Here is a 16333-nt window from a genome sequence, read left to right as displayed (position 1 = left end):
ATCTCCCAGGCTTGCAGAGTATTGGGAAATACAGAGTTTTTCAAAATGGGAGAGAATGGGTTAAATATAGCTTTGTGGCCACTGCCCAGGAAATTAAAACTCAGTAGAAGAATCAGAACGTATTCCTTCTCTTAGTTTTCCACTTTTCCTCCTTCATTTGAATCTGAAAGGATATAAAAGAGAAAATTATTTTGATTTTGCAATTTACAGCTCCAAAAAAGTCAGGGTATAACAGGTAGTCATGTATTTGTTGAATCTAAAACAACACAAGCTTTCTGATTGAAAATATATCCCGTCAGCACGAAATGGTGTTGGAAGTTTGTACCGTGTGTTTTACTTCACTAGATTAGGAGGCAGATTTCAGAAAGCTCTGTTGAAATCAGAAATGTTATCTGAAAAAAATTCACCTATTATTATCTCTCAGAAAGGATTGCATTTTATTCTAGATTGAGTGGAATAAACCAGGCAGTACAAGTACGTTCTACCATCTATTATCTATCTATCTATCTATCTATCTATCTATCTATCATCTATCTATCTAATTTATCTTCTTCCAAGATTTTATTTAAATTGAAGCTAGTTAACATATAATGTAGTATTGGTTTCATGAGTAGAATTTAGTAATTCATCACTTATGTATAACACCCAGTGCTCATCACAAGTGCCCTCCTCAATGCCCATCACCCACTTAGCTCATCCCCCTACCCACCTCCCCCCAGAAACCCTCAATTTGTTCTCTATAGTTAAGAGTCTTATGGTTTGTCTCTCTGTTTTTATCTTATTTTATTTTTCCTTACCTTCCCCTATGTTCATTAAATTCCATATATGAGTGAAATCATATGGTATTTGTCTTTCTCTGACTTATTTCACTTAGCATGATACATTTTAGATCCATCCATATCATTGCAAATGGCAAGATTTCATTCTTTTGGATTGCTGAGTAATATTCCATTGTGTGTGTGTGTGTGTGTGTGTGTGTACACACACATTTATCCATAATATCTATAAGTACCATATATTTGTCCAAAGGCTAAAAAATACTAATTCAAACGGGTACATGCATCTCAGTGTTTACAGTAACATTATCAATAATAGCCAAACTATGGAAAGAACCAAAATGTCCATCAATGAATAGATAAAGCACACGTTTTTGTTCTTGTTTTTATATTTTTGAGAGAGAGAGTGTGAACAGGGGAGAGGGGCAAAGGGAGAAAGAGAGAGAATCTTAAGTGTGCTCTGCACTGAGGGTGGAGCTCAACGCTGGGCTGAATCCCAAGATCCTGGGCTCATGACCTGAGCTAAAATCAAGAGTTGGGTGCTCAACTGACTGAGCTATCCAGGTGCCCCCACAAGTACGCTTTATAAAGATCCCAAGGAGAGATCTGGGATGGGGAAGAGGCAGGTCTGTGTGGAGTACTTTTCAGGGAGGGCTCTGAATTACCAGAGGCTGGCTTGTGTGCATTGGGGGCCTGAGAGGAACAGTTGGAAGTACAGTAAAACTTTGGTTTACGAGCATAATTCATTCAGGAAACATGCTTGTAATCCAAAGCACTTGTATATCAAAGCGAGTCTTCCCATAAGAAATACTGAAAACTCAGATGAATCATGCCTCAACCCAAAAATATTCATGTAAAAATGATTACATACCGTGATATAACACAAAATAATAAAGAAAATAAAAAATATAAAGAAAAATAAACAAATTAACCTGCACTTACCTTTGGAAACCTTCGTGGCTGGGGTGAGGGAGACGAGAGAGGAGGGTTATTGTGTAGGATGACTTTCACTATCACTAATGGAATCACTGCTATCGATTGGCTCAATGGAATCTTATTCTTTTCATGCAACTTTATTTTTTTTTTATTTTTATTTAAAAAAAAATTTTTTTTTTCAACGTTTATTTATTTTTGGGACAGAGAGAGACAGAGCATGAACGGGGGAGGGGCAGAGAGAGAGGGAGACACAGAATCGGAAACAGGCTCCAGGCTCCGGAGCCATCAGCCCAGAGCCTGACATGGGGCTCGAACTCACGGACCGCGAGATCGTGACCTGGCTGAAGTCGGACGCTTAACCGACTGCGCCACCCAGGCGCCCCATTTTCATGCAACTTTAACAAGGAACGTATCCAATGACACTTGGTTTTGCCTCCTTTTGAGGATTTCGCAGAAATGTGACATTGCATTGTGGTTAAACAGATTAATCACGTGCACTGCTACAGCCTTATTTAGGTGGTGCTTTTCTATAAAATATTGTACTGTTTCCCACATATTACACATCTCCATAATCTCATTTGAAGTGAGGGATTCCTCCACGTCTTTCTCCTCCTTCTCTGTAGACCAGATGCAGATGTAGACTTCTTATAAAATCTTGCAATTTCGGCAACTCTCCTACCTCTCTTGTACGTCTCGATGATCTCCTTAACTTCCCCTGTAATCATCTCCTTCTTCTTACCACTTTTCTATTCAACCTTTTTCTGCATGGGGGCCATTGTATACACTCACACAGATGTTGGCTACAGTACAGTATTGATAAACTCTTGTCATAGACTGTATTTAACATAACTGGCAATAGGTCAGCAGAGGAAAGGGTCTCTATCTGCAGGCAGCCTGACCTAGAATGAAGCAAAGCATTCCTAAGCTTACTCTTGTATATAAAAGTAAAGGATGGTCCATAGGTGCTTAGAAGTGACAAAAAGTACACTATGCCAATTGTGGGCACTTTCCAATGTTCTGAAAAATCACTGATTTCTGCCAAACACTGTGGCCTGAGACTGAGCATTTGAGCATGGGAGATGATCACCCACAATCCTGCAGAGAGAGAGAGAGAGAGAGAGAGAGAAAACCACTGGCCCAGTTGTGATCATGTGATGTTCAGTGTCACTAGTACTCGTATTGCAAGACATCGCTCATTTATCAAGTTAGAATTTGCTAGAAATGTTGGCTCATCTTGCAGAACACTCACAGAACAAGTTACAATCCAAGGTTTTACTCTACTTCAGAGAAAACAGAGAAAAGAATATAAGTTTTGACACTATACTTTTTTCTAGAGTAAACCTTGAACATTTATTTAGTGTCTTTCACAAATATTTGTTAGTGCTGTCTAAATGCCAACTATTACAAGTTACTTACTGATATTAGTGGCTACAAACCTCAAATTATGAGGTGGTTGCTGTTAATACTACCCTTATCACACACAGGTGAGGACACTGAGGAAGGGAGAAGTTAGCTGCGCAGGCATTTAAGTAGCCATGGCCTTAAATTAGGTGCTCCGAGTCAGCAGTCTTTTTGCTACACAAGCTGCCGGCCACGTACACACAACACACAGTCGTAATGAATGGCAGGGTCCATTGAGAAGCACAGATGTACTTACCCCTCTACCTTAATGTTTCTTTTAGAAAATCTGAGGATGATGATGTATCTTGCTGGTTTTAAGTTTGCTTGCAGTCTTTCCATTATCTAGGCCACATCTTCACATGCTGGGATGACATTCTTCCCTACTTCATTCATTCACTCCTTCCCTCGTATACACGTTTATTCCTGTGTGGAACACAGCACGGTGCTCCCTTTGTTTGGCTTCTAATATCTGAAGGCGGAAGGGCTTGTGGACTGTGTCACAATGCTTCAGTTTACAAGAAATGAGTATTTGTAGGAAAGACAAACCAGAAACTGTAGGTCAGTAAAGGTTATTGAACACTTACTACGTATCGGGTGTTGTTACGTAGATTACAAGGATTTGCTCATTTAATACCTCTAACCTATGAAGTAGCTACTGTTATTGCCTTCATTTTATGGATGAGAAAACAGGATTAAAGAAATAAAGATGGGAGAAGCAAAAGCAGCAAAAACAAAACAAAACGTCTAGAAATTATCAGAGCCTAGATTTAAACAAGGGCTCGAGCTGTCTACATTAGAATGCTGGATTCAGCTTTATTACTGTAGATGAAAAATATTAGCACATAAAAATGAGATAGATCCACGTAGTTGCAAATGGCAAGGTTTCATTCTTTTTGATTGCCAAGTAATACTCCTATATATATATATATATATATATATATATATATACACACACACTGCACCTTCTTTAACCATTCATCCATCGATGGACATTTGCGCTCTTTCCATACTTTGGCTATTGTTGATAGTGCTGCTGTAAGGGTATTATGCTAAGCGAAATTAGTCAGAGAAAGACAAATATATGACTTCACTCATATGAGGACTTTAAGATACAAAACAGATGACCATAAGGGAAGGGAAGCAAAAATAATATAAAAACGGGGAAGGGGACAAAACATAAGAGACTCTTAAATATGGAGAAAAAACAGAGGGTTGCTGGAGGGATTGTGGGGGGGGGGATGGGCTAAATGGGTAAGGGGCATTAAGGATTCTGATCCTGAAATCACTGTTGTGCTATATGATAACTAACTTGAATGTAAATAAAAAAAAATAAATTAAATTAAAAAAAGAGATAAACGCCAGTTGATACAAAAGCAAGCCCTTAGTATAGAATAGCAATTAGTTTTTTTCAGTTTCAAAAGTTTTATGTTTTTTTTAGTTGATTAAACTTTTAAAAATGAAAGCCTTAGGTATATAAAGTGCACCTACCCTAAAGTGTAGAACTCATTTAGTTTTGACGAACTGACCACTCCCATGTAATTAGCACTCAGATCAAGAACACAATATGGCTAATACCCAGAGCTCCTTTTTGTCTCCTTCCTGGTGCTGTCCCTCAAGCCCCCAAGGTAACCACTCTCTTGACTTTCAACTGCATTGATTGCTTTCCTCTGCTTTTGTTCTCATCTAAATGGAAGCATATAGTTTTATACTTTGGTCTTGGGTCTTTTTCACTCAAATTATGTTTGTGAGATTCATCCATATTATTACATGTAGTTAAGCTTGTTTATCTTACTGTATTACACTGTGGAAATACACTGCAATCTACTCATTCTACTGTTGACAGGCATTTGGTTAGCTTACAGTTTGGGGCACTTGCAGATAGTGCTGTCTTAAAGGTTCTAGTACATGTCTTTTTAAAAAAATTTTCTCAAAGTTTATTTATTTTGAGAGAGATTGAGAGAGAGAGAGAGCAGGGTGGGAGCAGAGAGAGAAGGAAAGACAGAATCCCAAGCAGGCTCTGGACTGTCAGCATGGAGCCCGATGCGGGGTTCTAACTCACAAACTGTGAGATCAACACCTGAGCTGAAACCAAGAGTTGGACGCTTAACTGACTGAGCCACCCAGGCGCCCCTCTACTACATGTCTTTTGCTGAGCATATATTAGCTATTTTTATTAACGATTATGTATGCTAGAGATAGTGCAGCATAATGATTTAGTCAGAAGGAGGTCAAGAAGAAGATCCCGAGTGATTAGCATGTATTCAAAACTAATGTCAAGAGTGAGAAAATATAGCAAAACATAAATAAAAGAAAAAATAATCAGAACTCGGTAGAGCTGGCCATCGGTTCTCTGGTTCAAACCATGTCATGTGAATGCGTGCCTTCAAAAAATAAGAAGCACTCCATAACTCACAGATAAAAAGGGGACCAAGGATGTTAGACCACGGGGGGATTCTGTTAGAGTTTCTAGAAGTTTGAGAGGGGTGAAGGTAATGCAGAGGTGCGGGCCATGATTGCCCACAGCAGATTCCACGTGGTCATTCAGGAGATGTGTTTATTTTTCAGGGTCACCTCTGAGTTGGGAGGAAGAATCTGTCAAGACTCATCAATCCACTCTCAACAGACCAAACAGTTTGGTGGAAAACAGGATGAGTCATGTTAAACAAGCAATTGGTAAGGAGTGTGTAACTGTGGTCCCAAATAATCACAGTTGGATATAATCAGCGTGTATGTCCCATGGGAACACACAACATAATAGGAAAGAGGGTGTGATGTGCTTCTAAATGTGATTTTAAAGTCTGGGGTGGGAAACTAAGTATGGGGTATTAATAGGTTCTTCTAATTGAAGGTTACAACTTGGAAGGGGAAGAGGATATGGATAGAAAATGGTTGGAGATAGATATTGCCAAAATATAAGAGTTGAGTTTTAGAGACGTTAGCTACTCACAAGAGACACAGTTGAAATGATAAGTACTGGGAAAAGTATGTAGGTCAGATTTGTTGAGCTGATAAAACTAGCTTTACCTTTATTTTAAGGGGCAGGGGAAACATTCAGCTACAATTGTTAAGATAAATAGCGTGTCTTCAACTAACTACACACACAACTCCCCCCCCTGCCCTCCCCCCCCAAAAAAGTAACGGGGATAGTTTTGCCCAAATCAGAGCATTGAACATGGACATGTTATCTTTGAGAAGGTAAACCAGGCAGAGGGGGTGTCAGAGAAATTTAAGGTTAACAGACATCTTAGAGATTCGTCCAACCCGCACATTTTATAGATGAGTAAAATGGAAATTTGAATAGGCTGAGTCAGGCTCTCAAGTCAGTCAGGCTGTCTGGGTTCAAGTCGCAGCTATCAGCCTTACTCTCTGTGCCCATTTTTTTTTTTTTTTTACCTGCAAAACGGGCTAATAATTATATCTATCTCTGAATTGTTTTGAAGATGAAATGACATAATCTATGTAGTGCTTAATGTCTGACATACAGCAAGAGTTAGCTACTGGTTTTAAGTGCCTGACCTACATTTTCACAGCTGGTTAGCAATCGAGTTGTAACTAGACCCCAAGTCTAGCAGTCTCTCAAACTTCCAATTTAGTGTCGTCAAGCCACATCAGACTGTATACATTGCTGGCATTTCAGAAACGCTTTTATTCTTTGCTCTGAATTCAGAACCAGTTTTGGGGTAGACATGAGGGTCAGGCAGATGAGACCAAACTAATCAGTTCTCTTACTCCTAAAAGTGGATTGGAGGTTATGACGTAGATACAGGACAACAATTGGGTTCCTGCCCAATTTACTTGCCCCTGCCCCCACCTGCCCTAATTTAAACTTTGGTAGAGCACACCTAAAGGAAAATTTATCAGCAACTAAGACTGCTGTCTTGTTGGGATAGGGGTGAAAGTATGACAGAGGGGGAGAAAGGCAGAAAGATCTCAGATCCCTCTTGTGTAGAAGTTTTGCAATATTAGTTCTATTCAGTCAAGAAATATGGACCGATGAACTGATGATGTAGTCTACCTTCAGAGGTTGATTATTCAGAAGGTCTCTTTGGGAGATGACCAAAAGTTGATGACCAAAAGTTGATCAGAAAAAGAAGGGAAGAAAAGACCTTTTGGGCAGTAGGAACAGTGCATGAATAAGTCACTCTAGGAGATCAAAACAGTGAAGTGAATGAAGACTTTGGAAGGAGGGATGCTAGCAAATCAGGAGCAAATCAGCTTTTTTCTCCAACTTTTTCTAATATGGAAAGAGCAATCTGAGATTTAAAAATCGCCCCAAAGAACTTGTTGATGATATGGAAATGAAGGGAACACAATTTGTTGAATTCACTCAACAAACATTCAACAATTGCGTTTTTAAATGCAAGCCATTTTGTATCACTATTTTTAAAGCCCTCCAGTGGCTTATATTTGCACTAGAATAAAATCCAAACCCTTACCATGGCTTTCAAGGCCAAACCTGATCTGTCCTCTGCCTACCTCTCTTTCTTTCTTACTTGCTATGATCTACTCACTTAGGCCTCTTTCTGTTCCTTGGGCAAGCTTGCTCCTGCTGTAAGGCCATAGACACTACATCCAGATCTTTTTCTTTCTTTCTTTCTTTCTTTTTTTTAAAGAAAATGTTTCAGAATCTTTTCACACTGAGCTTTATTGAGATATTACTGACATAAGATATATGTAAGTTTTGGGGGAATAATAGGATGATTTGATACATATAAATGTTGCAAAATGATAGGACCACAGTGATAAGGTTAGTTAACATATTCATCCTCTCCATAATTACCATTTTTGTGTATGTGTGTGGTGATAATTTTAAAATCTACCTCTTTCACACTTTTCAAATATATGATACAGTATTGTTATAGGCACCATGCTATACATTATGTTCCCAGAACTATTTACCTTACAGCTGGTAGTCTGTACCTTTTGACCACCTTCATCCATCCCTCATCCCTTGGGCCCTGGAAACTACCATTTTACTCTGTTTCTTTGAGTTCACTTTTTTTAGATTCCTCCTATAAATGAGATCATATAGTATTTGGCTTTCTCTGACTTATTTTAGTTAACATAATGCCCTCAAGTTCCATTCTATGCTGCTGCAAAGAGTAGAATTTCCTTCTCTTTTAGTAGCTGAATAATATTCCATTGTGTGTGTTTATGTGTGTGTGTGTGTGTGTGTGTGTGTGTGTGTACACATACAGATATCTCTTTGAGATAGTGATTTTTTTTCCTTCAGATACATACCCAAAAGTGGAATTTTTGGATCATATGGTGGTTCTATTTTTAATTTTTCAAGGAACCTCCAAACTTTTTCATTATGCTGCACCAATTTACATTCCCACAAACAGTGCACAAGGGTTCCCTTTTGTCCACGTACTCACCAACACTCGTCTCTTGTCTTTCTGATAATAGCCATCCTAACAGGTGTATTGTGCTATCTCACTGTGGTTTTGATTTGCATTTTCCTAATCAGATGTTCTTAATCCTGTTTTTGCATGCCATGTGGATTGCAACTCAAGTATCATTACACAAAAAGGATTTGCCTTACCACCCTGTCTATACTACCCTCCCCATCACACTATTACTGGACTGTTTTATGTATTTTACTGGTAGCAGTTAACGATGGAAATTATCTTGTTCATTTATCTGTCTACTTGCTCATCGTCAGGCTTCATCCCACTAAGACACAAGCTTCCAGAGAACAAGGATATTGTTTGTGTCGTTCACTGCTGAGTTTTGGAGCCTGGAAGGTTGGCATATAGTAGACTCTTGAAAAATGCTTTTAAATGAATGACTAAATGAGTAAATGAACGGACGAATGAATATAACGGAGAGGCACCAGGAACTTCTGGGTCTGTAGTCCTTCCAGAACTCACAGTCTAGGTAATTCAATTCAGTGCAATGTGCTGAGAGTTAGTAGAGGCACATGCAAATGTCATGGAGGAACAGAAATGGGGGACTGGAAGGCTTTAGAGAAAAGTGATTACTAAGTAGATTTCCTTAAGGGATGACTGAGTTGGCCAGAAAAAGGAGGGGAGAAAAGCCATTCTGGGCAGAGGGAACAGTGTGTGAATAGTCATTCGTGAAAATCAGAACAAAGAAGGGAGCTCAATTCGAGGCACTTGAAAATGTCATTCTGGACTTTTGTGGAACAAATTCCAAATACAACTAAAACAAAAAAGTGGTGTCATTCCTAGCAGGGATCCTAGTGTGTAGATAGTGTGGTTCAAAAGGGATTAGAAGAATCTTTCTAAACAATGAATCCCTAACAAGAAAGAAGGGGCATCTAAGAGGTTCTCGGGTGTATTTAGGTTTTGAAAGAAGAATGAACAGAATATTGACAAAGGAGTGCCATGCTCTTGGGACACCTGGAATGAGTGAGATAAACCTGAAGAATTAAGGACTCCGTGAAGTCAGAAGTAACTGCAGTTTAGAAAACTTGTAACAGCCCAAAAGCACTTTCAGGCCCTATGGGAAAAAAAAAAAAAGGGAGAGAGAGAGAGAGGGGTGGGGGAAGATACAAATTAATAATGAAGAGGCAGTTGCTCTACTTATGGAAGTTGACAGAAAGAAGGCACATTTTTCAGACTGGAAATGTTACAAGCAGCAGGAAATAAAGATCAAGATAGATGAGTGCCATTTTATATGTGTTTGTGCTTCCAGACTAAAACCACATTCAAATTTATGAAATAATTGAAAGTTTTGGTAGTGGAGAGATTTGCTAATTTCTCTGAAATAAGGAGAATGAGAGAAGGAAGTATCAGAACAAATAGTGGCAAGCACAGAAGAAAAAAGATTATTGTCCCATCCAGGAATGACTTATATAGGATATTTTAGTTAATTCTGGTTTAAGAACACACAGAGATTGCTTTTACTCCCTCCCCAAAATACCCATTTGGATTATAGTAACTGTATCTAAATTCAGACATTTCCTGGCTTAGCTTTGTTGTAAGGAATTGGGTTTAGATTATTTTTAAGTATTTATGTATATTTTCCATTACATTTCTCTAAATCTCAGATATTTCTCCCAAAGGTGCCCTTTGGCTGAACTGTGAAATGTAGAAAATCTTTCAGAACCACAATATTTTGATTTGGGCATTGATCCCCTAATGAATATTAAAGAGTTGTTGTGAAATATTGAGATTTAATGAGCTTGTCCTCAACAATAGGGAAAACCATCATTCAGCTCACAGGGACCTGCTTTTCCACTCCTAATTACTTAGCAGGAAATATACGTTCTGAATGTCTGTGGTACCTATGCACACGTATGACACATAACTGGATTTTTCTGATGTCTTTAAAAGGCAAAAGACAGAAATGATTAAAGCATCCCTGGGGAAATGTGAAGAACCCTTTGAGTCACAAAATTACCCCCAAATAGAGCATGTTCAAAGGGACTTTTTGTCCACATTGTGAATAAAATTATTTTTTTCATGCAAACTACATATACTTTTGCAGCTTAGAATTTAGCAACTCATCTAAACCACTGAACGTTAGGAAGTATTCCTGCCCAGTTTCTTAGAACTTTCACTGTTCCCTTTTCTTCTGAAGCCTGTTGTTATGAGCATATATGCCAGAAATGATTTGTGTGCTTCAGGATAAGTCTTGGTCCATGTTGTTATTCAAAATCTTCCTGTGGTGATTCAAGACTGCATTGAAAACAAATTTATGAGTTGACATGGTTGAGCTGTAAAAAACTGATGTTAAGGTTTTAGATTATTTCAAATAAATTGCCTTGCCGAGTTTCACACCTCTTTCTGTTCAAGTGGTTTAATTTTACATTGCATGAAGTCCATACACATAGAGATATTTATCATTCGCACTTACTAAATTTAAAATGACAAACAAGGAGGAAGTGTTTTTTTTTTGCCCTCACGATATAGGTAATCATTTAGCAATACTAATTATATTCCAGATGATTGGTGTAAATTTTGTCTCAAAAAAGAATTTTTCCAATCAGTAGCCTTTTAAGTTATATTTTCTAAGCATATACATTCCCAGACCATCAGAACATGCATTCAAGATGTGCTCAAATCCAAGTTTTTTCTGCTAAGTCCAGAAACTATGAAAGAAGAATCTATATGTATTGGAAGAATTTGTGAACATTCTTTAACTTTTTCCTGCCAACCTTACAGTGAAAAGGGAAGAGTTTCCAGGAGGATACTGAGAGGCCCTGTGATATATTGAAGCAATCCTAGAAATACTGTCAATAAATATGACCAAGCATGCTGAAATGTTCAAAGAAGTAAAGACCATCTGAGGGAAGATATGAAATAAAAAGAGAGGAGAACTGGGCTGGAGTCAATATAAATGTAAGACTTATGATATGAAACAAGATATTTATACCCTTCTGTAATGGCTATCTAAGACCAATCTCTTGGTGTAGGGTAGATGGTGGTTGTCACTCAAAAGGAAAAGATGGCTTGCAATACAAAACAGGACAACGTCATGCCCCATGTCTATCTTCCATGTCTGTCCTTCCGCACCCCCTTTTCCTCTCTTCCTCTTTTTCTTCCTACCTCTCCTTTGTATACTTGCCATGTGCTCTCACTGTGGTAAGTACTGGCCACAATATGTTTAGCAAGAGAGGCTCCCTGCCCTTCTGGAGTTTGTCATATACAGATATACAAGTGGTGTCAGGAGGGGGATGTCCCTGAATTCTGTGCCTTGGTAGACTCTCCCAGTGCAAATGGCTGATTTCTTCTCTTGGCTGTTTCTTTAAATGTTCTCTTGCTTTTGCACTCTTAACAGCTTCTCTGTTAAAATGGCTATATGCTCAAGACTTTCAAATATGAAAAAAAATCTATGGTAAATTTTTGAGTCCCTTTTCTATTTTCTTTTCTTTGTTTCCTTTCAGTTTTTCTGTTTTTTAAAGAAATGTGACACAGAACCTAGACAAACAGATGGCTTGGGTCTATAATCCCTATCTGAAAGGACAAAGGCCATTCTGAACTGAAAGCAGCTAAGAGGTGGAGCTATGGCTAGAATCTCTTGGTGGTGGAGAGAAGATAAGGGGCGGGGGCTACTCTGTCAAAGCAGGACAGAGGTCTTATCATATGCTCACTTAGCTCCCATCCTGTAGCCCACTCCACTATCAACCAGAAAAGATCCTGAATAGCCAAAGGGATGTTGAAAAGGAAAATGAAAGCTGGAGACATCACAGTTCCAGACTTCAAGCTGGAAGAATTCCAGACTCATCAAGACAGTTTGGTACTGGCACAAGAACAGACACATAGATCAGTGGAACAGAATAGAGAACCCAGAGGTGGACCCAAAAATGTACAGCCAACTAATTTTTGACAAAGCAAGAAAGAATATCCAATGGAAAAAAGACAGTCTCTGCAGTAATGGTGTTGAGGAAATTGGACAGTGACATTTAGAAGACTGAACCTGGACCACTTTCTTACACCAGGCACAAAAATAAACTCAAAATGGATGAAAGACCTAAATGTAAGACAGGAAGCCATAAAAATCCTCAAGGTGAAAATAGATAACAACCTCTTTGACCTCAGCCGCAGCAACTTCTTACTAGACATGTCTCCTGAAGCAAGGGAAATAAAAGCAAAAATGAACGATTGGGACCCCATCAAGATAAAAAGCTTCTGCACAGCAAAAGGAAACAATCAACAAAACTAAAAGGCAACTGACAAAATGGGAGAATATTTGCAAATGGCATATTGGGTAAGGGATTAGTATCCAAAATCTGTAAAGAACTTATTAAACTCAACACTCAACAAACAAATAATCCAGTGAAGAAATGGGCAGAGGACATGAACAGACACTTTTCCAAAGAAGACATCTAGATGGCATATAGACACATGAAAAGGTGCTCAACATTGCTCCTCATCAGGGGAATACAAATCAAAACCACAATGAGGTATCACCTCATACCTGTCAGAATGGCTAAAATGAACATCCCAGGAAACAACAGGTGTTGGTGGGGATGTGGAGAAAGGGGAACACTTTTGCACTGTTGGTGGGAATGCAAACTGGTGCAGCCAGTCTGGAAGACAGTATGGAAGTTCCTCAAAAAATTAAAAATAGAGCTACCCTGTGACCAATTGCACTACTACATATTTATCCAAAGGATACAAAATGCTGATTCAAAGGGGCACATGCAGCCCAAAGTTTATAGCAGCATTATCAACAATAGTCAAATTATGGGAAGAGCCCAAATGTTCATCGATGGATGAATGGATAAAGAAGATGTGGTGTATACACGCACACACACACTGGAATATTACTTGGCAGTCAAAAAGAATGTAATCTTGCCATTTGCAACAATGTGGATGGAACTAGAAGGTACCATGCGAAACGAAAGAAGTCAATCAAAAATAAAGATCACATGATTTCACTCACATGTGGAATTTAAGAAACACAACAGATGAACATAAAGGAAAGGAAGGAAAAATAAGGTAAAAACAATGATGGCGGCAAACCATAAGAGACTCTAAACTACAGAGAACAAACTGAGGGTTGCTGGAGGGGAGGTGGGTGGAGGGATGGGCTAAATGGGTGGTGGGCGTTAAGGAGGGCACTTGGTATGACCATTGGGTGTCATATATAAGTGATGAATCACTAAACTTTACTGAAACCATTATTATGCTGTATGTTAACTAAGTTGGATTTAAATTAAAAAAAAAAAAGGATCTTTGTTGCTCCAGCTCCTCTTAGCTATAACAGCTTGTCGTTCTTAATTTTTTAAAATGTTTTTATGTATTCTTGAGAGAGAGGCAGAGTGTGAGCAGGGGAGGGGGAGAGAGAGGGAGACATAGGCTCTGAAGCAGGCTCCAGGTTCTGAGCTGTCAGCATGGAGTCTGATTCAGCGCTTGAACTGGTGAATCCCGAGATCATGACCTGAGCCGAAGCTGGATGCTTAAGTGACTGAGCCACCCAGGTGCCCCTACCCCATCTTGTAAGAATAAGCCCACAGACTTCACATTTATTTAAAAATCTGTACACAGAGAGAAATGAGGTGGATGGCCTGCCAGCCAGGAGCCCAGGATTATTTTAGTTCTCTTTTTATATATGAATAAAACCCAAGACACCCGTGATCTTTCTGGGTGTTGTTTTTGGATGTGAAGAGGAGAGAGTCCCTTGTACTCAAAAAGAAATACACTTATAAACTTATACTTTTGAGAGATTCAAGTATATATTTTGAAAACCGGGTGGAAAAGATACCATGGAGGTCATATGTATATTTACAGATTCAAATTTATGTTTTTAAAAAATGTATTAAAATTTTTTTAAATGTTTTATTTATTTTTGAGAGAGAGAGAGAGAGAGAGAGCAGGAGTGGGGAAGGGGCAGAGAGAGAAGATACAGAATCTGAAGCTGGGCTCTGGGCTCCCAGCTGTCAGCACATGACCTGAGGGGAAGTTGGAAGTCGGATGCGGAACTGACTGAGCCACCCAGGTGCCCCTGAATTTACATTTTGAAAACAAGGAGAATTGTAGTAAACAATGCAAAATATACCTGTGAAAAGGTGTTCGGGTTTATTTAAAAAACAAAACAAAACAATGGAGCCACCATATTTGTTCCAGAGAACAAAGGGAATAATGACAATGAGGGAATACAGCATATAAAGTATTGTCTGTATGTTGAATTTTTTTTTTTTTTTTTTTTTTTTGCGAGAGGGCAAAAGAGAGTGAGGGGCAGAGAGAGAGAGAGAGAGAGAGAGAGAGAGAAGAGAGAGAATCCTATGAGGGGCAGGGAGAGAGAGAAAGAGGTAGAGAGAGAAGCAGGACTCACCCAGGGCTCATGTTTTACCTGACGTTGGGGCTCCTGCTCACCCTAAACCAGGCTGGTGTTCACCCAAAGCTGGGCTCGAGCTCACCCAAAGCGGGGCTCATGCTCATCTGATGTGGGATTCACACTCACGAACTGTGAGATCATGAACTGAGCCAAAGTCGGATGCTTAACGACTGAGCCACCCAGGCGCCCCTGAACTAAATTTTGAACACATGAAATCAGTTTCTGTTGATTGTGATGGGGGGCCCTGATTTTCCTCATCAGAGGAGAGAGTGTAAGTGTGGATTATGAAGAAGGATAGAGCAAGCTTTATAACAGTTTTACAAACAATATCTATGGGAGCACAAAGAAGAGAGAGTTTTAACTCGGGCTGGGGGGGGGGAGGGGCAGAAGATACTTCGTGGAAAAGATGTCAGTGGATGAGCCTGGAGGAAGAAGCAACATTTCTAAAGGCGGGGATGGGGAGGACAGTAATCTGGGATGATGCTAGCTGAGAGGGTATGGACAGTCATCTGTTTATTCAGAAAATCTTCACTGAGCCTTTACTTTGTATCAGGTAATGATTTTCATTCACCAAGGGCGTTGTGTGATTGGAGCTTAGGAAGTGTATAAGGGGGATAAAAGGAGATAAGATTGGAAAAAGGAGGTTGAGGCTTGGTGACATGTAACTGGCTTTCGTGTTTAGGCAATTTTATGTAACTTTGGTCAGTACTTGGTATCTTATTTAAAGGAAAGATTGTACAGAGTCCCAACAAGGGAAGTTCCTTTTCTTGGTAGGGGGGCTTGGAACCCAATGCAGGGCTTAACCTCCTAACCCTGAGGTCAAGACCTGAGCTGAGATCAAGAGTCAGATGCTTAATTGACTGAACCAGCCAGGCACCCCTAAAATAAAGATTGTAAAAACAGAGGTTGAGAATTGAGGGGTTGACTCTATAATACGCTAGCTTGCTTTCCTGCTGTACATTTTTTTTAAATAGCTTCTGTTGGCCATATATTTTAACCTCTAGAGGGAACTCAACCCCCTCTAGAAGGAAATCCTTCTGTCATCCCCCATCCATTCTCTAGGAGAATCATCTTTTTGTTTTACATTGTCTCTTTTGGAGATTTTTCATTTTCAGGTAAGATGTCTGGCTGTGAACCAACTTTCAGAGGAATCCTGGGCCTCAGAAAGATTTGGGAGTCCAGGGGTGCTTGGGTGACTCAGTTGGTTAAATGTCCGACTTTGGCTCAGGTCATGATCTCACAGTTTGTGAGTTTGAGCCCCACCTCGGGCTCTGTGCTGACAGCTCAGAGCCTGGATCCTGCTTTGGATTCTGTCTCTTTCTCTCTCTGCCCCTCCCCACGTGTGCTCTGTTTCTCTGTCTCTCAAAAATAAATAAATGTAAAATAATTTTTTTTTTAAAAGAAAGATTTGGGAGTCTAGGGTAAAGGGAGGATCAGGATGCCTTGGGTCACAGGTGGTCCAAATTAGG

The 16333-nt window shown here is 39.4% G+C and overlaps 1 long non-coding RNA gene across 1 annotated transcript in view; it reads left to right on the top strand.

Moving 5' to 3' along the window:
* The first annotated feature begins 5358 nt into the window (after positions 1 to 5358).
* LOC147577556 (uncharacterized) overlaps positions 5359 to 16333 on the top strand; it is a 53322-nt gene continuing 42347 nt past the window's right edge. Inside the window, exon 1 of the long non-coding RNA XR_015255860.1 lies at positions 5359 to 5786. This is a non-coding gene — a long non-coding RNA (uncharacterized LOC147577556). The remainder of the gene's footprint in view (positions 5787 to 16333) is intronic.

The sequence above is a fragment of the Puma concolor genome, chromosome C2 (genome assembly GCF_028749965.1).
Source record: "Puma concolor isolate L17-30 chromosome C2, mPumCon1.1.hap2, whole genome shotgun sequence".
NCBI classification, from domain to species: domain Eukaryota; kingdom Metazoa; phylum Chordata; class Mammalia; order Carnivora; family Felidae; genus Puma; species Puma concolor.
This window is presented reverse-complemented; position numbering and strand designations above follow the sequence as displayed.